The sequence below is a fragment of the Mesocricetus auratus genome, unplaced genomic scaffold (genome assembly GCF_017639785.1).
Source record: "Mesocricetus auratus isolate SY011 unplaced genomic scaffold, BCM_Maur_2.0 Super-Scaffold_100003, whole genome shotgun sequence".
Lineage (NCBI taxonomy): Eukaryota > Metazoa > Chordata > Mammalia > Rodentia > Cricetidae > Mesocricetus > Mesocricetus auratus.
This window is the reverse complement of record NW_024429188.1, coordinates 11,612,150-11,635,862: the sequence shown is the minus strand read 5'-3', so window position 1 is coordinate 11,635,862 and position 23,713 is coordinate 11,612,150. Positions and strand designations below refer to the sequence as shown.

Here is a 23,713-nt window from a genome sequence, read left to right as displayed (position 1 = left end):
TTCCATTTGCAAAATTAGATACAATTTAAAAATGCACTTAATAACTTAGGAAATAGCTACAGATAAAAGGAAATAAATCTCCCATTTTATATGTCACAAATTATAGTGTAGAATTTACGAAGTCAAATGAAGTATAGAGCTTTAATTTCTAAATAAAGCAATGGGAATTTATTCAATTTAGATGAGGCATAAAGGCTATCATAAATTTTATATTAATATTGAATAGTTATTGAACTAGTTCTTGCTCTCTCACTTAGTTTATATAGCAGTCATACCAGGTATGTGCCATGGTGTGTGGTGTCTAAGAAATCGTCTTAGTCACACTGAAAGTAACATAAAGGACATGTGTCTCTGTTTCATTGTAGAAACTCTCATTTTTGCTAAATTTAAGATGTCTGTGTGTATGTACATGCATATGCATGTAGTGTATTATTTCAATCAACATACATGCAGTGCATACAAAAATCCCTGCATAGTTACTGCACCTCATCCACTTGTTTTCTCATTCCTACCTGTTTTCAGAAGTGCCTGCCTTGTTTTTGTAGCAACCCTTTGCTTCTTTAGGAAAGCTTGTCTGCATTCTCTTCTGTTGTCCAACTTTAGTGGCAGACCACATGTGAAATTTCAGTTTTTATTTGGGTTCTGTACATATATGGATTTCATAGTCTGTCATTACTTGCCAGTGACATGGAATCAAGGGCCTTTCCTTGTTTTTGTTGGCAACTCTTGTTCTCTTGGTCACATGGAGATATTATAAGCCTGAGGAGACCCTGCTGTGTTACCAGGAGTTCTTGTCTAGTGGGCCAGATATCATTTTAGGCAAATTCCAATTTCATCCCCTAAGCCTTCCGGCTTCTATTTTTGGAAATTTATTCATGCTTCTGTTGTTTTAGGATGTAGGGTTCCATTTTTTGTGATGCCCTTTCAAAATATGAAGTCATCCATGAAAAAGATAAAACCTATTTATTGAATTATCTTTTCTTGTATAGACTTAGTCATGCAGTGTCTCAGCAGGTCGCTAAGACAAGACTTGCTGCTGACTGGATGCCAAGCTGTCTACCATATCATGTCTGTTGAATACCCACACCACAAGGGTTCATGTACAGGGTTTTGAGCATCCTCTGATAAACTCCTTCTCTCCCAAATCCCTCCTAGGGTGATTCCCATTTCCTGTCCTGCTGACTGCACCCTTGGAGGAGATTTGAAGTCTGAAGCATCTTTGATGTTTTCTTCTAGCCATGCCAAAGCCTCCCCAGGGGAAAACAGACTCTTAAGCTGGTGTAAATGGAGTTTTCAGTGAGAAGCATCTGCCAAACTGTTGTGTTTTGTGACTCTCACTTTGATGTCCAGCTAGCATGGTGCCTTGCATGCCCACCCAGTATTTAGTGTGTAGCAAGTCCTAATTACCATCACCTTACTATAGAAATTTGCATGGAACGTATTTCTGGAACATGTCTCCACCTTCCTTCTTCTATGCCAAGTTTATTTCCCTCTTCCCACTTCATCTCCTTCCCTCTTCTTTCTAATATACAGACAATTGCCAGATGTAAAGGGACCTCCGTAAGTTAAAACAAAACAAATAAAAACAGGATGAGGTAAAATCATGGCTCCATTCAATGGTTGACTACAGGATTGGACTTTATTTAAGCACCGTATCATTTTTTTACATAGAAATATGTATGACTCTTGGCATCAGATCTTCTGAAAAGGCTTTGGAATCATTCAGGTAGCTAAGTCTAAATACATTCTTATTTTTTCAGAGGTTTGGTAAGTGTGTCTATGGAGGGGCTAATCAAAAAATGATACTAACAGAATACAAGAGATGGAAGAAAGAATCTCAGGTGTTGAAAATACACTAGGAGAAATTCTCTTCCATCTCTTGTATTCTGTTTGAGAAAATCAACAAGATAGACAAACCTTAATCCAGTCTTACCAAACAGCAGACAGTGAACATGCAAATTAATAAAATCACAAATGAAAAGGAGGACATAACAATGGATATTGAGGAAATCCAGAGAACTGTCAGGTCATACTTTGAAAACCTGTACTCCTCAAAACTAAAAAATCTCAAGGAAATGGACAATAGTCTGGATAGGTATCACTTAACAAATTAAATCAAGAATAGATAAGCAATTTAAATAGGCCTATAACCCCTATGGAACTAGAAGCAGTTATCAAAAGTCTCCCAACCAAAACTAACCCATGACCAGATGGTTTCATTGCAGAATTTTACCAGAAATTCAAAGAAGAGTTAATAACAATTCTCCTCAAATTATTACACACAATAGAAGCAGAAGAGTCATTGCCAAACTCTTTTTATGAGGCTTAAATAACCTTGGTAACCAAGCCACACAAAGACACAACTAAGAAAGAACTACAGACCAATATCCCTCATAAACACTAATGCAAAAATACTCAATAAAATACTGGCAAGTTGAATGCAAGAACACATCAGAAAAATCATCCACCAAGTAAGCTTCATCCCAGGGATGCAGGGATGGATCAACATAACAAAATCCATCAATGTAATCCACCATATAAACAAACTGATTAAGAAAAATCAAATGGTCATCTCACTAGATGATGAAAAAGCCTTTGACAAAATCTAATACCCCTTCATGATTAAGGTCTTAGAGAGATCAGGGATAACAGGGACATACCTAAACATAATAGAAGCAATATATAGCAAACTGACAGCCAACATCATACTAAATGGAGAGAAACTCAATGCAATCCCTCTAAAATCAGCAGCAAGACAAGGCTGCCCACTCTCTCAATACCTCTTCAATATTGTACTTGAAGTTCTAGCTAGAGCAATAAGACAACAAACAGAGATCAAGGGGATAAAAATTGAAAAAGAAGAAGTCAAACTTTCACTATTTGCAGATGATAAGATAGTTTACATAAGTGGCCTGAAAAACTCAACCAGGGAACTCCTACAACTCATAAACACCTTCAGCAAAGTTGCAAGATACAAGATTAACTAAAAAAAATCAGTAGCCCTTCTATATGCTGAGGATAAATGGCCTGAGAAAGAAAACAGAGAAACATCACCCTTTACAATTGCCACAAACAACATAACATTCCTTGGGGTAATGCTAACCACAGAAGTGAAAGACCTGTATATCAAGAACTTTGAGTCTTTAAAGAAGGAAATTAAAGAAGATACCAAAAAATGGAAAGATTGCCCATGCTCTTGGATAGGTAGGATCAACATAGCAAAACTGGCAATCATGCCAAAAAAATCTACAGATTCAAGGCAATCCCCAACAAAATCCCATGACAATTCTTCACAGACCTTGAAAGAACAATTCTCAACTTTGTATGGAAAAAAACAAAAGACCCAGGATAGCCAAAACAGCCTTGTACAATAAAGGAACGTTTGGATGCACCACCATCCCTGACTTCAAGCTCTATTATAGAGCTATAGTCCTGAAAACAGCAGCTTGGTATTGGCACAAAAATAGACAGGTAGACCAATGAAATGGAATTGAACACCCTGATATTAACCTACACACCTATGAAAACCTGGTTTTTGACAAAGAAGCTAAAATTATACAATGGAAAAAAAGAAAGGATCTTTAACAAATGGTGTTGTCATAACTGGATGCTGGCATATAGAAGACTGCATATATATCCATCTCTATCACTATGCACAAAACTTAAGTACAAATGGATCATAGACCTCAATATAAATCCAGCCACATGGAACCTCTTAGAAGAGAAAGTGGGAGGTACCCTTGAACAAATTGGTACAGGAGACAGCTTCCTGAACACAACACCAGTAGCACAGTCACTGAGATCGATAATTAATAAATGGTACCTCCTGAAACTGAGAAGCTTCTGTAAGGCAAAGGACACAGTCAACAAGACAAAACAGCAGTCCGCAGAAAGGGAAAAGATATTCAGCAACCCCTCATCTGACAAAGGACTGATTTCCAAAATATACATGGAATTCAAGAAGCTAGTCACCAAAAACACCAAAGTATCCAATTAAAAAGTGGGCTACAGAACTAAATAGAGAATTTTCAATAGAGGAATCTAAAATGGCTGAAAGACATGTAAGAAAGTGCTCAACATCCCTAACCATCTGGGAAATGCAAATCAAAACAATTCTGAGAAACCATCTTACTCCTGTCAGAATGGCCTAAATCAAAAACACCAAGGACAGTTTATGCTGGAGAGGATGTGGAGAAAGGGGAACACTCCTCCACTGCTGGGGGGAGTGCAAACTCATACAGCCACTTTGGAAATCAGTATGGCAGTTCCTCAGGAAAATGGGAATCAGTGTACCACAGAATCCAACAATTCCACTCTTTAGCATATACCCAAAAGGTGCACATTCATATAACAAGGACACCTGTTCAACCATGTTCATAGCAGCATTATTTTTAATATCCAGAAACTGGAAGCAACCTAGATGCCCCTCAAGTTAAGAATGGATGGAAAAAGTGTGGTGCATTTACACATGGAGTACTACTCATCAGAAAAAAAACAATGACATCTTGAAATTTGTATGCAAATGGATGGAATCCTGAGTGAGGTAACCCAGTCACAAAAAGACAAATATGATATGTACCTACTCGTATATGTTTTTTAGACATAGAGTAAAGAATTTCCAGCCTACAATCCACACTGCCAGAGAAGCTAGGAAATAAGGAGGACCCTAAGAGAGACATGCATGGCCCCCTGGAGAAGGGGAAAAGGACAAGATCTCCTGAACTAATGTGAAGCATGGGGAACATGGAGGGGGCATTAGTAGAAAGAGAAGTGGAGAAGTGGAGGGGAGAGGAAGACCTGAGAGAGCAGAAGGATTGAGTCAGGGGAAGAATAGAGGAGAACAAGAAGAGAGATACCATAATAGAGGGAGCCATTACAGGTTTAAAGAGAAGTCTGGCACTAGGGAAATGTCCAGAGATCTACAAGGTTGACCCCACCTAACAATCTAAGCAATAGTGGAGAGGCTACCTTAAATGCCCTTCCTCTATAATGAGATTCATGACTATCTTGTGTGCCATCCTAGAGCCTTCATCAGAAGCTAATGGAATCAGAACTGAGCTGAACTCTGGAATACAGCTGCAGAGAGGGAGGAGTGATGAGTAGAGGGATCAAGACCAGGCTGGAGAACCCCACAGAAGAAAGCTGACCTGAACAAGCAGAAGCTCATGGACCCCAGACCGATAGCTGGAAAACCAGCATAGAACTGTTACTGACTCCCTGAACATGTATGTCATTTTGGTGGTTTGGTTAATCTATGGGGTCTCTGGTAGTGGATCAGTATTTATCCATAGTACACAAATGGACTTTGGGAGCCCACTCCACATAGAGGGATGCTCTCTCAGCCTAGACACATGGAGGAGGATCTAGGCCCTGCTCCAAATGAGATGACAGACTTTGAGGATCCCCCATGGAAGGCCTCACCCTCCCTGGGGAGGAGAAAGGGGAAGGGATAGGTGGTCAGTCGGGGTGCAGGGGATGAGGGAAGGGAGAGGAAACTGTGATTGACATATAAAAAAGTTGGTTTCTAATTTAAATTTAAAAAGGTGAAAAAAGAAAAAAGTAGGCTAAAGTAATGCTACTGTAGCTGTCTGTAATGCCTCTGCTTTTATTGCACTGTGCATTTGTACCTTGGGCATGTGCTGTTCAGCCCTTCATTTTCAATATATTTATTTATTCTTGGTTTGCTATTGGTAGGATCAGCTAAACTCCTATTTTCAACACTTGGGATTCAAGTTCTACCCAGCCTGTTCACCTTTATTGTCCTCCAGTGATGACTCATATTGAAAAGGATTGGGAACTTATCAAAAGAGAATAACAAACGCCAGACTTGCCAATCTTATACGTGCTACCATTTGGTAGCATTTGCCCTTCCAGCAATACACAAAGGTGCAAAGACACCTGCTCACAGTACTTGCCTAGAGGACCACCCAAAGAGGAAGAACTGCTTCAACTGTGGGGCACCCATTCCAAGGAATATTGTGCAGTGGTTAGAAAAATGAGTGTTTTCAGGAGACAGCAGAATGAACACCTTAGAAGTATACATTCTTGTGACTCTAGCTCTAACTAACAAGTTAAAGGAAGCATTGGAAATGGAGGCACATATTAAAGAACACTGTTTAATTTAGCCCTCTCCAAAATGTAGGTCATCATATAAAGAAGTCAATGGAACAGGGAGGCAGGAGAGGGTAAACTCTTACAGAAAAAAATATGAAATAAAGATGCATAGCAGCTAAGGGCAATAAGTTATATTTTAAGCATCATTTGAACAAACAGAATGTAATAAATGATATTTTTGAAGCAACTACAGAAATGTACGTCAGATTTTGTTTTAGAAAATATTAAGGAATAAGATGTAACAATGGAACAGAAGTTGTTTTTAAATAAAAATACTTATGTTAAAAAAAGAAATCCATTTTTGTATGCAAACTAAAAATATTAGTAATAAAATTCAATGAAAGAAGGCCACTTGACTTAAAATGTTGGTCATATGTAATGATGGAAAATGTGTCGTTTTGACTATGGCGGTTGGAGGAGCAGCAGTGATCACACGTCGGCTGCTGGAAAGAACTGGATTCTCGTTTCAGGTCATCAGCAAAGCTAAGTTTGCTGTACAATAAGGATCAGGAGATCTGACCCTGGTTGCAGAACCATTCCTGTTTGCAGAATACAGGGTTGTATTCCTACTTCATCTTTCTAGACCATCCTAGGAGATCTGTCAGATTCCATCTGGAAAATTACTAGGAGTCCTTGGAAAGGAAAAAAGGAAGATTGTTGGTTGGAATAAAAACAGGGTTGAATGAGTTCCAGAAAGCAGGCTTCTGAAACTCGTGGACAACAATCTACTGAAGAAGACAACTTTAAGAAGCCAACTAGGAGCAACATGCAGAGAAGTAAGATGAGGGGAGCTGCCTCAGGAAAGAAGTCGGCTGGTTCACAGCCAAAGAGCCTTGAACCAGCCCTCCCGGGAAGATGGGGCGGTCGCTCTGCTGAGAACCCCCCTTCTGGTTCTGTGCTGAAGACCAGGAAGAACAAGCAGAAGACCCCTGGCAACGGAGATGATGGCAGTACCAGCGAAATGCCCCAGCCCCCCCGGAAGAAAAGGGCACGGGCTGACCCCACTGTGGAGAGTGAGGAGGCATTTAAGAATAGGATGGAGGTGAAAGTGAAGATTCCCAAAGAGCTGAAACCATGGCTGGTGGAGGACTGGGACTTGGTTACCAGGCAGAAGCAGTTGTTCCAGCTCCCTGCTAAAAAGAATGTAGATGTCATTCTTGAGGAGTATGCCAATTGTAAGAAATCACAGGGAAACGTTATAACAAGGAGTATGCAGTTAATGAAGTTGTGGGAGGGATAAAAGAGTATTTCAATGTGATGCTGGGTACTCAGCTGCTCTACAAGTTTGAGCGGCCCCAATATGCGGAAATCCTTCTGGCACACCCGATGCGCCAATGTCGCAGATCTATGGGGCATCACACCTACTGAGATTGTGAGAATTGGGGCAATGTTGGCCTATATGCCCCTTGATGAGAAAAGCCTGGCATTTTTGTTGGGCTATTTGCATGATTTCCTTAAATATCTGGCAAAGAATTCTGCCTCCCTGTTCACTGCCAGTGATTACAAAGTGGTTTCTGCTGACTACCATCGCAAAGTCCTGTGCAGGTCTACTGACCGCTCACTAGAGTCTGCTATCTGTAAACACTTTCGTTTAGTCCTATCATTGTATAATTAATGTTCTTTAAAACTGTCGATGTAAAACAGGGCTTATGTTTCAGTTTGTTTCCTGTTCTGTTGTAAACAGAAAATAAAAGGAGTGTCTGGCTCCTTTTCTCATTTCAAAGTTGCTACCAGTGTATGCAGTAATTAGACAAAGAAGAAATTCAGTAGGACACTTTATTGCCTAGTTGACAACATTGCTTGAATGCTGGTGGTTCTATCCCTTTGACACTACACGGTTTTCTAATATGTGTTAATGCTACGTGATAAAATGCCCTGGTTCCTAGTGCCAAAGGTTCGACTTAATGTATATACCCAAAATCCCATGCATTCGTGCTTTTTTTTTATGGTGCTTGATGTAAACAGCCCATCCTCTGCAAATCCATCTTGTTGTTCCTTAGGCATTCATTCTATCTTTGCTCAAATTGTTGAAGGATGGTGATTTGTTTCCTGGTTTTTGTATTTGAGTCTAATGCACGTTCTAACATGATAGAGGCAATGCATTATTGTGTAGCCACAGTTTTCTGAAAAGTTGATATTTTAGGAATTGTATTTCAGATCTTAAATAAAACTTGTTTCTAAATTTCAAAGCAAAAAAGAAAATGTGTCGTTTTAGAACCAATATATTTTTTTCTTTTTTGGTGTGTTAAAATATTTTTAAGTTATGAATTTTTTAATTTTTGAGATTATCATTGTCCCTAGCCATTTCCTCTCTCCAAAACCTGTTCCTTGCTTCTTTTCAAAATCATGGCCTTTTTTTCCTTAATTACTTTCCATAATTATATAGTCATAGATATATAGATAAAATCTGCTCACTCTTTGTATTGCTTGTGTGTATATGTTTTCAGGATGGATAATTTGGTATTGGATAACCAAGTCGTGTTTTCTTCCCTGGGGAAAACTATTGCTCCTGCTTTCAACATTCCTTAGTTGTCTGTAGTTCTTTGACTAGGGCTGAGGATTCATGGTCTGTCCCCTGCCCACGTTAGTATGTCTATTGTTGACCTCATTCAGCTCCTATTAAGGCAGTAATGTTGGTAAGACTTTTTGAGTGTAGATTCTGACATTCCCAGGAGACACAATCTCACATCAAACTCCCTGATCCTCTGGCTCTTATGGTCTTTCTGCCCCCTCTTAGGCAATGATTCCTGAGCCATAGGTGTATCTGTGGGCATAAGGTCAAATATTTAGAATGTAATTAATGGTTGTGCTGCTTTATTAAAGTGTGGTTTGTAGGTTCTCCATGAGTTCATTAGCCCAGAGTTGTCTGTGTTTTCAGTACCAGGCACGATTTCCCTCTTGTTAGTAGGTCTTAAGAGCAATTAAGGAGCCATTGGTTAACGTCAAGGTGTGCATGCCACTACTGTACCTTTACTGTTTTTGTTCCATGATAGTTGTTGTTGAGGTTTGTAATTGTTATAGCTCAGTAGAAACTTTAGTTGCTTTTCTTTTATGGAAGCTTGCATGGTGCCTTGTATTACCATGAAGGCTAATCCTCAGGTAGGATGATTTCATGTCAGTTCCAGCTCAGGACCCTCTGGGCCTTGTCACTTAAGTGCCTAATGTCTTAAGCAATTGAAATTTATTTTCCACTTCTGGGGGGCAACAAGAACAAGAACAATAACAACATCCCATTATGGTTTGGAAATCTATTGGAGAACCCTGACTAAAAAGAGGACTTTTTGAGCCTGGTGATGGGGTTGTTGTTACATGGTCTTTGGTTCTTGGAGGGAGGATTGTGTGTACATATAAAAAAATTTCATGTAACCTACAATGCATGTAAATGTGTGTGTGTGTGTGTGTATCTTATAAGCATTATAAGTTATTTAATTTACATAGTTAATAGTATGACTTTTATTGCTTTTTCAGACACCCTTACTGTTATTTTGCCCTCCTCTCTTCTTCTTCTTCTTCTTCTTCTTCTTCTTCTTCTTCTTCTTCTTCTTCTTCTTCTTCTTCTTCTTCTTCTTCTTCTTCTTCTTCTTCTTCTTCTTCTTCTTCTTCTCCTCCTCCTCCTCCTCCTCCTCCTCCTCCTCCTTCTTCTTCTTCTTCCTCCTCCTCCTCCTCCTCCTCCTCCTCCTCTTCTCCTTCTTCTTTTTCTTCTGCATTTATTGCTCTCTTTCTCTATAAGTAGAACTCTCCCTGTTTTTCCCATTCCTCTCATGAGATCACTTGTTCCTTTGTATTGGCCCTGACTCATCTCTTTCCTGGTTTCTGCAGTAAGTCCAGAATATGTAATCATGCCTGAAGTTTTGGAGCTAGGACCTTACAATAAGAGAGAACATATGATGTTTATATTTCTGGGTATGGGTTATCTCACTCAATATGATCTTTTCTAATCCCATACGTTTAATGCAAAGTTCATGATTTCATCTTTCTTTACAGTTGAGTTGTGTTGCAATGTACATACTGCCACATTTATATTATTTATATGTTCGTTGAAGGACTTTAAATTGTTTACATTTTCTAGCTACTGTGAATAGAGCAGCAATGAAGCAGGATAATAAAGTGTGTGTGGAGTAGGATATTGAGTTCTTTGGATATATGACAAGTTGTGGCATAGCAGCATCATATGGTAGATTTATTTTAAGTTTTTGAGAATTCTCCACACTGATTTTTCACACTTCTTAGTCATTTTTTCTACATATGAGAAATCTCTGCTCAGGTCCCGGGCATCTTTTTGTGGGGGTAGAAGTTGTTTGCTTTCTTCACTATTTTTTTGTGTTGTTTTTTTGAGACAGGGTTTTTCTGTATTGTTTTGGAGGCTGTCCTGGACCTCGCTCTGTAGACCAGGCTGGCCTCTAACTCACAGAGATCGGCCTGCCTCTGCCTCCCAAGTTCTTCACTATTTTTATAATACTTTATTCCCGGTGTTAATCCTCTGTTAAATGTATTGATGACAAAGTTTCTCTTGAATTCTGTGACCTTCCTCCTCACTGGGTTGATTATTTCTTTAGCCATGCAGAAGCATTTTAGTTATATGAAGTCCAACTTGTCAGTTGTTGGCCTTAATTCTTGGTCAAATGGAGTCATACTCAGAAAGTTCTTTCCTACATCTATATCATGTTTAGTTTTTCTTATAGCAGTTTCAGTGTGTTTTGGTTTCATGTTTAGGTCTTTGATACCTTTGAAGTTAACCTTTGTTCAAGTTAATAGAAACTAGGCTAATTTCATTCTTGTGCATGTGTAAACCTAGTTTTCCCCAAAACCATTTGTTGGAGATACTGTTTTTCCAGTGTATGTTTTTGATATCTTTGCCAGCATTAAATATCTTAATTATGTGTATTCATATTTTAGTCTTTGGTTTTGTTCCATTGGTGTACAAGTCTGTGTTTGTGACAGTGTCATATTATTTTTATTACTATAGCCCTGAATTATATCTCAAGATCTGGAATGATTCAGCATTGTTCTTTTTGCTCAGTATTGTTGTGGCTATCAGATGCCTTTTGTTGTTTCATATGAATTTTAGGATAGGGTTTCTATTTCAGTGAAGAATGAGATGGGGATTTTGATTGGAATTATATTCAGCCTATAAAAAGCTTTTGACAAAATGATCATTATTTACAATATTATTTCTACCAACCTATGAATATAGGGTTTCGTTTCAATGTCTAGTGTCTTTATCTTAAAGAGACTATCTTTTGATCAATATGTTTTGTATGACAACTTTCTCATTAATCACTATATTATTTCTGCTGAGATTGTGTATGTATGTGTGTGCATGTGTGTGCACACGTGTGCATATGTATGTGTGAGTGTGTATGATGAGGCCAGAGGAATATGTTGGTTGTCCTGTTCTATCATTCTCCATCTAGTCTCTTCAGACAAGGTCTCTCACCAAACCTGGAGCTAGGTTGGCAGCAATCCTCCTGTCTCCATCCTCCAAAGTTCTGGGGATACAGTTACATGTTCTCATACTCAACTTTTTATATGGGTGCTGGAGATTCAAACCCAGGTCTTTGTGCTTCAGCAGTAGGTACTCTTACCTTCTGAATCATTACCCTAGATCCCTGCAGGAATTTTTATTAGAATTGCATTAAATTTATACGTTAATGTTGGGTAAAGTGATCTTAACTTTCTAAACCTTGAAAAATGCTAGAGCTGTAGTGATTATCTTAGGAAAGCTTTAGTGTTATTGGTGCATATCTTTTATATATTGAGACTTTGTTAGTTATATTTTGTTGCTGTGACAAAATATCTAACAGAAACTAATAATGGGAGGAAAGATTGACTGCTCATTGCAAAGGTTCAATTCATAGTCCTTACTTTCACTGGTTCTTGAGACTGTGCTGATGCAGATCATCATGGTAATGGGAACATGCAGCAGCGATACTCTTAGATCAACTCCTGAGATCAACCTTGAGTGATCATGATGTATATTATCCTTTGAATATATTCCTACATTTTATTTACTAGCACATTGTTTCTGAAAAGCACTGTTATAGCACTAGTATACTAAGTATTTAGTATTGTTAATAACCTTATCCCACAAACACACATACTTTTTTCATAGTTGCTGTTCTTTGGAGTGTGATGAATAGAACTGTAAAAATATATGCTCATCACTAGGTTTAGACACTTGGGCATATTTAATTGTCTGGTTAGGGATTGTCATAGGAGTTTTAGATTCAATTACTCTTAAGCTTAAATTAAATTTCTGGGTTTTTTTTATAGAAACATGAAATTAATGAGCACATGTTCCTTCCTGTTGTGACAAAGGGATCCAGGTGTGAAGGTTTATCTGCATCCAAGTTTTTGTTTGATTTTCATTGTCAAATTTAGACTTATACAAGTATTAGAATACTCCACTGAACCATGGCTAAAGGATCATCACATCCATATGGTATTGATAGATCAGACTTCCATTTGGGGAAACCACTGTGACTACATTATAGTCTTTAAAAACTCAGAGATAACAGCTGTTTATTCTTGAGCACATAATATATTCAGTTTGAATTCCAGGAAAACAGACTGTTGTGAAAATTGACAAGCCATGGAAGTTCTACTATTTGTAGACTTCTAATCTGTTTTATTAAGTTGAAAAATATTTGAAACTATCGGGAAAAAGAGCGAACTGATCTTCAGATTTACTTCTTTGTTTGCCATCTTCCACCATTTTGGGGATTAGTTTCCTGCTCTGTATACCACAGTCATTCAAATTGCCTCAGAAGTCTCTCTTTATCAAACATAGACTGTTTACACAACAGATACAACCCTGGGCAGCAGCTGAGTAATTGGAAGCCTTGGAGAAAGGAGCAGTAAATATGTAAACAATCAGTTGTGGGCAGCAAGGCAAAATATAATGCAATCTACTCTATACTCCTCTTTGTAGAAAGCATGTTTTAAACTCAGCATATTTGTGTCTAAGAACCTTATTGACACATTGGATATTAGGGTGACACTTTTAGGGTTTGGAAGCAATTTTATTCTTAAAGTTTCAAATACTCATAAGGCAGGTTTGTTTGCTCTTCCAATTTGTCTTTTGACTTCCTTCTGAATGATCCCATTTGAGGTTTTAAGAGACTAGAATTTAATATTTTAAAATCAACTTCAGCTATGGTTGAGTGCAGGTACATTTCTAAAGTGAATCATGGCCCTAGGGTTAGCCACATTCTCTTTCCCCTGTTTTGAGATTCTTTATTTATTTATTATCATATTCTTGGAAAATACAGAATGATAAATTAGTAGGCATTTTGTTGACTGGGGTATGTTGCTAAGAAATCACTGAGCTATTTCACGAGAGAGAAATCACTGAACTATTTCGCATGAGAAAATATTTTAAGCCTCCTCACTGAGGACTATCTTTCAGGAATCAGAAGATGCCCTTCCAAAGGAGAGAAGCAACCAACAGTCTTACTCACCTATAATGCCTATGAGCCACAATGGTGACCATCATGACACGAAAACCTTAAGGGAATAGTAGTGACACTCATACCCTTGGTTGTCTCTAACTGCACTTAAGAGTCACTAAAAAGAGGGAAATCTTTCCTAGTACTGGAAATACAGTCAACTGACCTGGGCTAGTGAACTCATGGATCTTGGAGGAAAACCTACAAACACCACTCTGTTAAACTGGCACAATCATTAACTACATTCTAAATATTTGAATTTATACCCACAGATAAGTGCTGCCCTTACCCCTCATCAAGGAAACTTCTCTTTCCAACATGTGGAGAGAGATGACTACATAAAACCCCAACCAATAGAAATACGGAGGTGTGGAGCCCAGTTTCAACTGATACATCTATAAAACAACTCCCACACCTAAGACTCAAGGATCATTGCCTAAGAAGGGGCAGAAAGATTGAAAGAGCCAGAGGATCAGGGAGTTTGATGTGTGATTGTGACTCCTGGGAATGTTATAAAGTCTTACCAACATGATTGCTTAAGCATCAGTTGAATAAAGACAACAAAAGACATACTAACTTGGGCAGGGGACAGATCATGAATCATCAACCCTAGTCGAAGAACTACCGACAACTAAGGAATGCTGAGAGCAGGAGAGATAGTTTTACCCAGGGAAGAGAACACAACTTGGTTATCCAATACCAAATTCTCAGCCCTGAAAACATATATATACAAGTAACATTATAAAGACAGCATGTTTTATTTATATATGTAGTAATATACATATGATTATAGAAATGCATATGTAATTATAGAAAGCAATTAATAAAGACACCATGAATTTGAAAGAGATCAAGGAGAGCTATATGGGAGTGCTTGGGGGAAGGAAAGGGAAGAGCAAAATATGTAATTATATTATAATCTCAAAAATACAAGAAGTAATTGAAAAGATTCTTAAGACAGCTTACTATGAACAAATGATGCAGGCAAAATTGGATGTCTACATCTATAAAAGTGTAATTAAATCTATATCTCTCATGTTATAAAAACAATCAACTGTAAATCAATAAAATACCTCAATGTAAGAGCCAAATTTTGAAGCTACTAGGGGAAAACAGAAGAAACATTTCAAGACATTGGTACAGGCAATGGTTCCCTGAATAGGACTCCCATAGCTCAGGAAAAGCGAAAATTGACATAAGGGATTGTGTGAAACTAAAAGCTTCTGCAGAACAAAGGAAACAACAGTAATGGAAAAAAAACTGTAATGATTTGCCAATTTTTCATCTGGCAGAAGACTAACATCTAGAATATATAAATAACTCCAAAATTGAACACCAACTGAACAAGTAATCCAATCAACAAATGGGCAAGTGATTTGATCAGACACTTTTCAAGAGAAGTTCAAATTGGCAGTAAGTATCTGAAAAAGCATTCCCCTTATCTACACTAACAATCTTATCTCACCCTAGTGGAAAGTGCTCTTATCAAAAAGAAAAGAATATCAAGTGCTGATAAGGAGGTGGGTGTGGGTAGCCCACCACAATGTTTTGACTGGAGATGTAAAGTCCCACACTCACTATAGAAGTCAGCTTGGAGATTGCATAAATGTAAAAAATAGAACCACCATATAATGCAGATAAATCCCATGAAACAAAGTCAACAATACCTGCATTCTGTGTTTATCAAGGCACTATTCACAATAGCTACAGTACAAAATTGGCCTCAGTGCCCATCAATAGATAAATAGATAAGAATTATGTTATGTATAAGAACTGGAATTGTGTATATGGAACAATATCTTATGGTTTGCATGAAAGTGAATGGGACTGAAATGATCATAATCAGTATAATTCAGGCCGAGACAAACAAGTATCTAATGTTTTCTTCCACTTATGGAAGGTAGATTTATTTTTTAAAGATTACATAAAAGTAGTAGAGAGGCTCTAGGAACTGTGAGAAGATGGGGTGGGGTGTTAGCAATTTCCCCCGGAATTGAAACATACCTGTTCTGGCCAGTTTTCTGTCAACCTAACACAAGCTAAAGTTATCTGAGAATAGGGAACCTTCCTTGAGAAAATGCCTCCATAGGTCAGGCTGCAGGTAAGCCTGTAAGGGCTTTTCTTAATTAGTGATTGATGGTGAAGGATCCACCCAGCCTACGGTGGGTGGTGCTGTCCCCGGATTCTATAAGGAAGCAGGCTGAGGAAGCATCATGTGAAGCAAGCCAGTAAGCAGAAACCCTCCATGGCCTCTGCATCAGCTACTGCCTTCATGTTCCTGCCCTGTTTGAGTTCCTGTACTGACTTCCTTCAGAGATCAACATTGATATTTAAAGTGTAAGCCAAATAAACCCTTTCTTCCACAACTTGCTTGTTTTTAAGTCTTTTTTTATTTTTAAATTTAAATTAGAAACAAGATTACTTCACATGTCAATCCCAGCTCTCTCTCTCCCTCCCCTCCTCCCACGCCCTCCCACCAAATCCCCCCTTCCTCCTTCCCCAATCTCCACTCCTTTCCCCAGGGAGGGTGAGGCCCTCCGTGTGGGTGTTCATAGTCTCTCATTTCATCCAGGGTAGGACCTAGTGCCTCCCCCAAAGGGTCTAGGCTGATAGAGCATCCCTCGCTGTGGAATGGGCACACAAAGTCCATTTGTGTGCCAGGGATAAATACTTATCTACTACCCAAGGCCCCATAGATTGCCTAGGCCTCCTCACTGACACCCACATTCAGGGGGTTTGGATCAGTCCCATGCTGGATTCCCAGCCATCAGTCTGGTGTCCAAGAGCTTCCCTTTGTTCAGGTCAGTTGTTTCTGTGGGTTAAACAAGCTCAATCTTGACCCCTATGCTCATCAGTCCTCCCTGTCGGTCACTGGGTTCCTCGAGTTCAACTCAGTGTTTAGCTGTGGGTGTCTGCCTCTGCTTCCATCAGTCATTGGTTGAAGGTTCTGTTTCACAGACTCTGTCAGTGGGATTGTAGGCTGGCACTCCCCTGATCCATGTCTAAAATCCATATATGAGTGAGTACATACCATGTTTGTATTTTTGTGACTGGGTTACCTCACTCAGGATAGTTTCTTCTAGTGCCATCCATTTGCCTGCAAATTTCAAGATTCCATTGTTTTTTTCTGCTGAATAGTGCTCCACATCTTTTCCCATTCTGTGGGCTGCCTTTTTGTCTTGTTGACTGTGTCCTTTGCCTTACAGAAGCTTCTCAGTTTCAGGAGGTCCCATGTATTATTAATTGTTGACCTCAGTGTAGGAGATCAAGGGGATAAAAATTGGAAAGGAAGAAGTCAAACTTTCACTATTTGCAGATGATATGATAGTTTACATAAGTAACCCAAAACACTCTACCAGGGAATTCCTATAGCTGATAAATACTTTCAGCAAAGTGGCAGGATACAAGATCAACTCAAGAAAACCAGTAGCCATTCTATATACAGACGATAAAAGAGCTGAGGAAGAAATCAGACAAGCATCACCCTTTACAATTGCCACCAACAATATAAAATACCTTTGGGCAACACTAACTAAACAAGTGAAAGTCCTGTATCGCAAGAATTTTGAGTCTTTAAAGAAAGAAATTAAAGAAGACACCAGAAAATGGAAAGATCTCCCATGCTCTTGGATAGGTAGGATCAATGTATTAAAAATGGCAATCTTGCCAAAAGTAACCTACAGATTCAATGCAGTCCCCATTAAAATCCTAGCACAATTCTTCATAGACCTTGAAAGAACAATACTAAACTTTATATGGAAAAACAAAATACCCAGGATAGCCAAAACAACCCTATTCAACAAGGCAATGTCTGGAGGTATCACCATCCCTGTTTTCAAGCTCTATTATAGAGCTATAGTCCTGAAAACAGCATGGTATTGGCACAAAAATAGACTGGTAGACCAATGGAATCAAATTGGACACCCTGATATTAATCCATACACCTATGAACATCTGATCTTCGACAAAGAAGCCAAAAATATACCACGGAATAAAGAAAGCATCTTCAACAAATGGTGCTGGCATAACTGGATGCTGGCATGTAGAAGAATGTGGACAGTTCCATTTCTATCACCATGCGCAAAACTTATGTCCAGACACCATGAATGTAGTCCCAGGGAGGAGGCTACAGAATTCACCAGGACCTTGGGTAGTAGATCAATGTTTACCATGGTTTATGAATGATCTTTGGGAGCCTATTCCAAATAGAAGGATGCTCTCTTAGCCTGGACACATGGGGAAGAGCCTAGGTCCTACCCTTGATGAAATGACAGACTTTAGAGATTTCCACCAAGGAGGTCCTCACCTTCCCTGAGGAATGATGTGGGGATTGGGGGGCAGCTGGTAGAGGGACAAGGGAGGAGGGGTGGAAGAGGGAGCTGGAACTGACATGTGAAACATTCATGTTTCTAATTTAAATAAAAACATATATTGAGAAAAAAACTTAAGTCCAAATGGATCAAAGACCTCAACATAAATCCAGTCACACTGAACCTGCTAGAAGAAAAAGCGGGAGGTACCCTTGAATGAATTGGTACAGGATACTGCTTCCTGAACATAGCACCAACTTTCTTTTTGGTCACATTGTTTCATCACAGCAACAGAAATCCTACCTAAGACAAGGCCCTTCAGGGGAGGGCTAGATGCTTAGAAACTCAAGAAGTAAATTTCTCACTTTGGGGAAAGCAGTCAGAAGGATTCCTCCCCAGGATTGTAGAAACAGTAAAGAACTGCTGCTGGAAGACAGTTTGGCCAACTTTGATCCTGAGAGATTCCTCAAACCTGTTGAGCTGCTTGCAAGTTGTTCAGAGAGCTGTAGCCAGTCTCTTTCATTCTGCAGACATTATCGAGTTAGTGCCATCAACTCAAAAGCAGACTCTAAGTTCTCAAGCAAAACACTTCTTACAAAATGACTGATAGTAAACAAGAAATTAGAGGGGCATTAGTTGTTTTGAAAATACTTAAGACTTTGTAACAGTAAATATCTTCCATTTTGAGCTCATTGCTCTCTCCAGATGTCTTCACAAATGATTCCCAATTCTGCTTGTAGCTGTATGTGGCCAATCATAAGAGTTTCAGACAGTTTTGTTGTTCTTGTTAAGTTTCCTACAGGATGTTAGTCACGGTTGACTTTTTCACATAAAATGGGCATTTGATCATCTTAGAGAATGAAATGCTCATGATGATAAAAAGTTCCTTTTTAATTTGCTTCCTGAACACAGAATTGCAGTTTCACCTATACCATAAACTTCCTTTTTCCTTCTTTGGAAAACATTAAATTGATGTGTGCTTTAGATGTGACACTTATCTTACTGGGAGTTTGTTTTCACTTACTGAATTTGATTTATTCCTTGTTTTCACATCAATAGCCTGGCTACTTTGAAGAAACTGAACTCCAAATGGGCACATTTTAACCATTTGAAACTTTTGGGATTCTGCTGTGGTTTCAGGATTTTTTCCTCCATTTAGACACTGTGCACATTTCCAGGGATGATCTCAGTTCTGGGTACTGGAAGGACAGTTATGTGTTCTAATATCAAACCCAGATGGGTGTAATTTGTAACACTCATGACAAGTTTCCCTGCTCTAGGCTAACCAACTCATTGTGGTTTGTCAAGACTTTCCTAGGATACTGAAAGTCCCATCTCTTGGAAACTTTCTCAATCCCAAGCTAATAGGATAATTGGTCACCTTACCATACTCTTATTCTCAATCAAATGGTGGAGTGGCCACTTTTAACTAGTCAATTGCATTCCCAGTTACTTTCAACGAAAGGGAAGGAGTCAAACTCTGTTAGAAATCTCGTATTGCAGTTACATTATTTAAATATGTAAGAGTCAAATTGACATAGAATATCTGGTAGAATTACTCATTTATTGATTTAACAGAAAGTATTTTTCTCAAAATTAAATACTGAATACATAGAAGTATGTTGCTTATTTTCCAGTAGAAATGAAAGGACTAAACTACCATATTTTCAGCACTTAACATATAAATTTACACTTTGTTCTTCCTGTTTTATCATTACTTTTATTCAGTATCTTTTACTCTTTGGGATTACCATTTAAAAAATAACACACATTTAAAAAATAACCCACACACATTTCCATACTTATAACATGCATATACATGAATATATATTTTATACACATATTTCAGTGGTGTATCTTGAAAACTCACAAGAAATAAAACTGCAAAGGAATGGTATATTACTCCAGTTAAATGCAGTACAACTGAATTACAACTTCAGTTTATTACATGAAAAAGTCAAATGGGAACATCCAGATGTCAAAACAAAACTTTTCTTGTAGTACTAAATGAAGAACAATTGAATTAAGATAAAATAAATTTTATTGAATATCCTCCCCCCAAAAAAAACATTAAGTAGCTTTTAACCAATGAGGTTACAGCCATAGTCAAAATTAAGAGTCTGTATGTTAAAATAACAAAATTCAGTTTTTAGATTAAAATAATGGAGCATATCAGAAGAAATGAGGGCATGTGGGCATTTATATGTGTATGTGCCTGGGTGTATTTTTGTGCATCTCATGCCTGTGAAGCCATCAGACATTACCAAATGCCCTGGAACTGAGGTCATGGGCAGTTGTGTGCCTTCTGATGAGGGTGCCACAAACTGAATCCAGGTCTTCTGAAAGAGCAGCAAGTACTCTTAACTAGTAAACCATCTCTCCAGTGCCTAACATTCTAGATCTCCGACTTTCTTGAAACATAGAAAGACCTGTTCACACATTTGTAAATCCTTTGGGAAGTTGTCCTCTCTAGACAAAGTGTACTTGGACTTCAATAAGGAATGAATTAAGTGACTAAGTGGGTCTCTAGAGAGAAGAAAGAAGGGGACAAACTGACTAATAAGCTTCTTCACCACCCTTTGTCTTTCTATCACTGATCAATTCAGCTTTGTCCCTTCTGAATCAACCACCTCACCCAGATGGGGATTAGCTTTTCACCAACTCCAAATTGTTTAGAAATAGAAATGATTTTATTAAAGCAAATTTGGATTTAATAAATCCTCCGAACCTTCAACCCAGGGCGGACTTAGGAAAGGTAAGAAAGGGGTAGAAAAAATCTTCAGGGAACAATTAATCAGATCCAAATGTATAGTTTTCATAGCTCATTCTGTCTACTTCGTAAGTTTCTTGTGTCTAGCATGGGCTCTCAAGTAGCATTTAAATAAATAAGAAATGGTAATTCAATGGGCTTTGGACATACCTTCTTTTCCCACAGTATGAGAAAGTTGATTTTCTATGAAAGCTTATTCCCTTGCTCCCAGTACAAGTGAAGGAATGAATGCATATACACATAGATACATACATACATACACTATCATCAACACTCCATAATGAGTAGAACAGCTCTTTTCTTAGGACACCATGAAGTTATATATCTCCTCAAGAAGATTGTACATCATAATTTATACATGTATACATATAATTTTAATACATATGGTGCTTCCATTAATGGAATGTGTGTCTGTGTGTGTAGCATATCACATGTGTATCCGAAGTATTATTTTTTAATTTATGTATTTATTTGATATCCTGGTTACAATTTCCCCTCTTTCTTCTCTTCCCAATCTGCTCCCATCCCAGTTCCCACCTGCCAATCCACTCACTCCTTTTACATTTCTGTTCAGGAAAGAGAAAGCCTTCCATGGGTGTCCACAAATCATGGCACATCAACGTGAAGTAAAAATAAGCACTTCACATTATACTAAGGCTGTACAAGGCAACCCAGTATGAGGAATAGGTTTCTAGAAGCCGGCCAAAGTGTTAGAGACAGCCCCTGATCCCACTGTTAGTAGTCCTGCAAGTAGACCAAACTACACAACTATCACACATATGTAGAGGTCATACGTCAGTCCTATGCAGGCTTTCTGATTGTTGCTTCAGTCTCTGTGAACTCCTGAGTTTAGGTTAGTTGATTCTGGGGCTTTTCTTGTGATGTCGACTTGTCTGGCTCCTAAAATCCTTCTTTTCTTTAGCAGGGTTCCCCAAGTTTGACTTAATGTTTGGCTGTGGGTCTCTGCATCTGTTTCCAACAGTTACTTTGTAGTAAGATATCCACCCACCTGCACCTGTGACCATGCCTAAGCGGGTCAGTGCAACAGGTGTGGGCGGGATGGGTATCTCATTACAATTCCCCTTTTAGTCTAAAGAAAAGGTTTAGGCCTGATACAAAACTATATACAAAGACAGCAAATATTGTCTGTTTAGGCATGGTCACAGGTGCTGGCGGGTGGATATCTCACTACATTACTAGATGAAGGCTCTCTAATGACAATTGAGGTCACCAATTACATTGACATTTTTTTTCTCCAATCATGTTTGGTTCTGTCCTAGGTATCTGGGTCATCCAGCCTCTGGGTCCTAGTGTTGCAGGCAGTGTCAGCAGTGAGCTCACTCTTATGTCATGGACCTCAGGCTGGACCAGTCTTTGGTTTGCCACTCCCACAGTTTCTGTGCCACCCTTATCCCAGCATATCCCATAGGCAGAAGAGAGTGTAGGTCAAAAGTTATGTGTTTGATTAGTGTCCCCATTCCTCCACTGGAAGCCTTGCCTGGGTGCAGGAGATGGTCAATTCAGGCTACATGGCTACCATTGCTAAGATTCTTAGCTGGGCCATCCTTGTAGATTCCTAGGAGTTTCCCTTGCCCTGGATTTCTATATGATCCTGAAATGTCCCCAACTTTCCAGCCATCTCTTTCAGTACTCACCCTCCTCCATTGACCCCTTAACCTGATCACTCATGTTCCCATCCCCATCCAACCACCCCAGTCCACCCATGAGATTTCTTCTATTTCCCCTTCTCAGGGAGATCCATGTCTCCCACCCTTGGGTCCTCCTTGTTACCTAGCCTTTCTGGGACTGTGGATTGTAGCACGGTATCCCTTACGTTACAGATAATATCAATTAATAAGTGATTATGTACCATGTTTGTCTTTCTGAGTCTGGGTGACCTCACTCAGGATGATTTTTTCTAGTACCATCCATTTGCCTTCAAATTTCCTGGTGTCACAGTTTTTAATAGCTGAATCTTACTCCATTGTGTAAATGTACCACATTGTCTTTATCCATTCTGCACCTGATATATTATTTACATTATTTTTTGAGACATTCTCTCACTGAACCTGGATCTAGGGTGACAACCTGAAAGTCCCAGAGATTCTCCTGTTTCTACCTCTCCATGGTGTTGGGGTTACAGTCCTGTGTGATCACACCCAGATTTTATATAGATTCTGGGGATTTTAACTCACATCCTCAAGTTTGTGCTGTAATTGCTCTTACCCAGTAGGCCATCTCCCCAGCCCCATTAATATTTTCTATGTAGTGTTGTACTTCAAAGCATAGATGGTATAGAAATTCAAGAAACATAGGAATAAAATGCATCAAATTTGAGAACTACGCCAGTCATGCTTATAGAACAAGTTGCTCTATCTTCCAATATGTATTTGGTGTGTGTGTGTGTGTGTGTGTGTGTGTGTGTGTGTGTGTGTGTGTGTAGGAAAATGTAATGATGAATATGGCTATATGGCTCAGGATATCTTTAACGAGCCTTTCAACTTCCATTGTCTCTTAGCTTCTAGAAAACATTATATGGAACATATGTAATTATCTCCATCCTAATCACCAATAAATTGCTCACAATTACCAGCTCTTATTTATTATAAGCAATAGGTAGTATTGGAGCATCTGAGAATTTACTGCATTGGTTATCTAAGGACAAACACAATTCTAAATTATTTTATCAATGTCACTTACAGTAAAAGCACATTAAAAAGATACTTAAGTCTTCTAATTGTAAACATATCCATGGTTACATTCTGAATTTTATTGGCTATAACAACCTAATGTTAAACTAAGCAAGCATCAGAGCATCTCAAAAGCATTTGATGAAATCACAAGGTCACATTGGGACTTTCCTATTCTTGAGCCCAAGTGCACATGCATACACATACACACTGACAAGAGCAATTTAAGGAAGAAGGGGTTTGTTTTAGTTCACATTATAGTGGGGAAATCAAGACAATGGAAAGTTGAAAAAGCCAGTAATGTCACATCCTTATTCCAGAAACAAAAAGATGAACGCATTCTATTGCTCAGTTCTTTTCTTCTGCCTATGCAGTCCAGGA

The 23,713-nt window shown here is 38.7% G+C and overlaps 1 pseudogene; it reads left to right on the top strand.

Annotated features, from left to right (window-relative positions):
• The first annotated feature begins 6,521 nt into the window (after positions 1 to 6,521).
• LOC101836453 lies at positions 6,522 to 8,311 on the top strand (annotated as a pseudogene).
• The last annotated feature ends 15,402 nt before the right edge of the window (positions 8,312 to 23,713 follow it).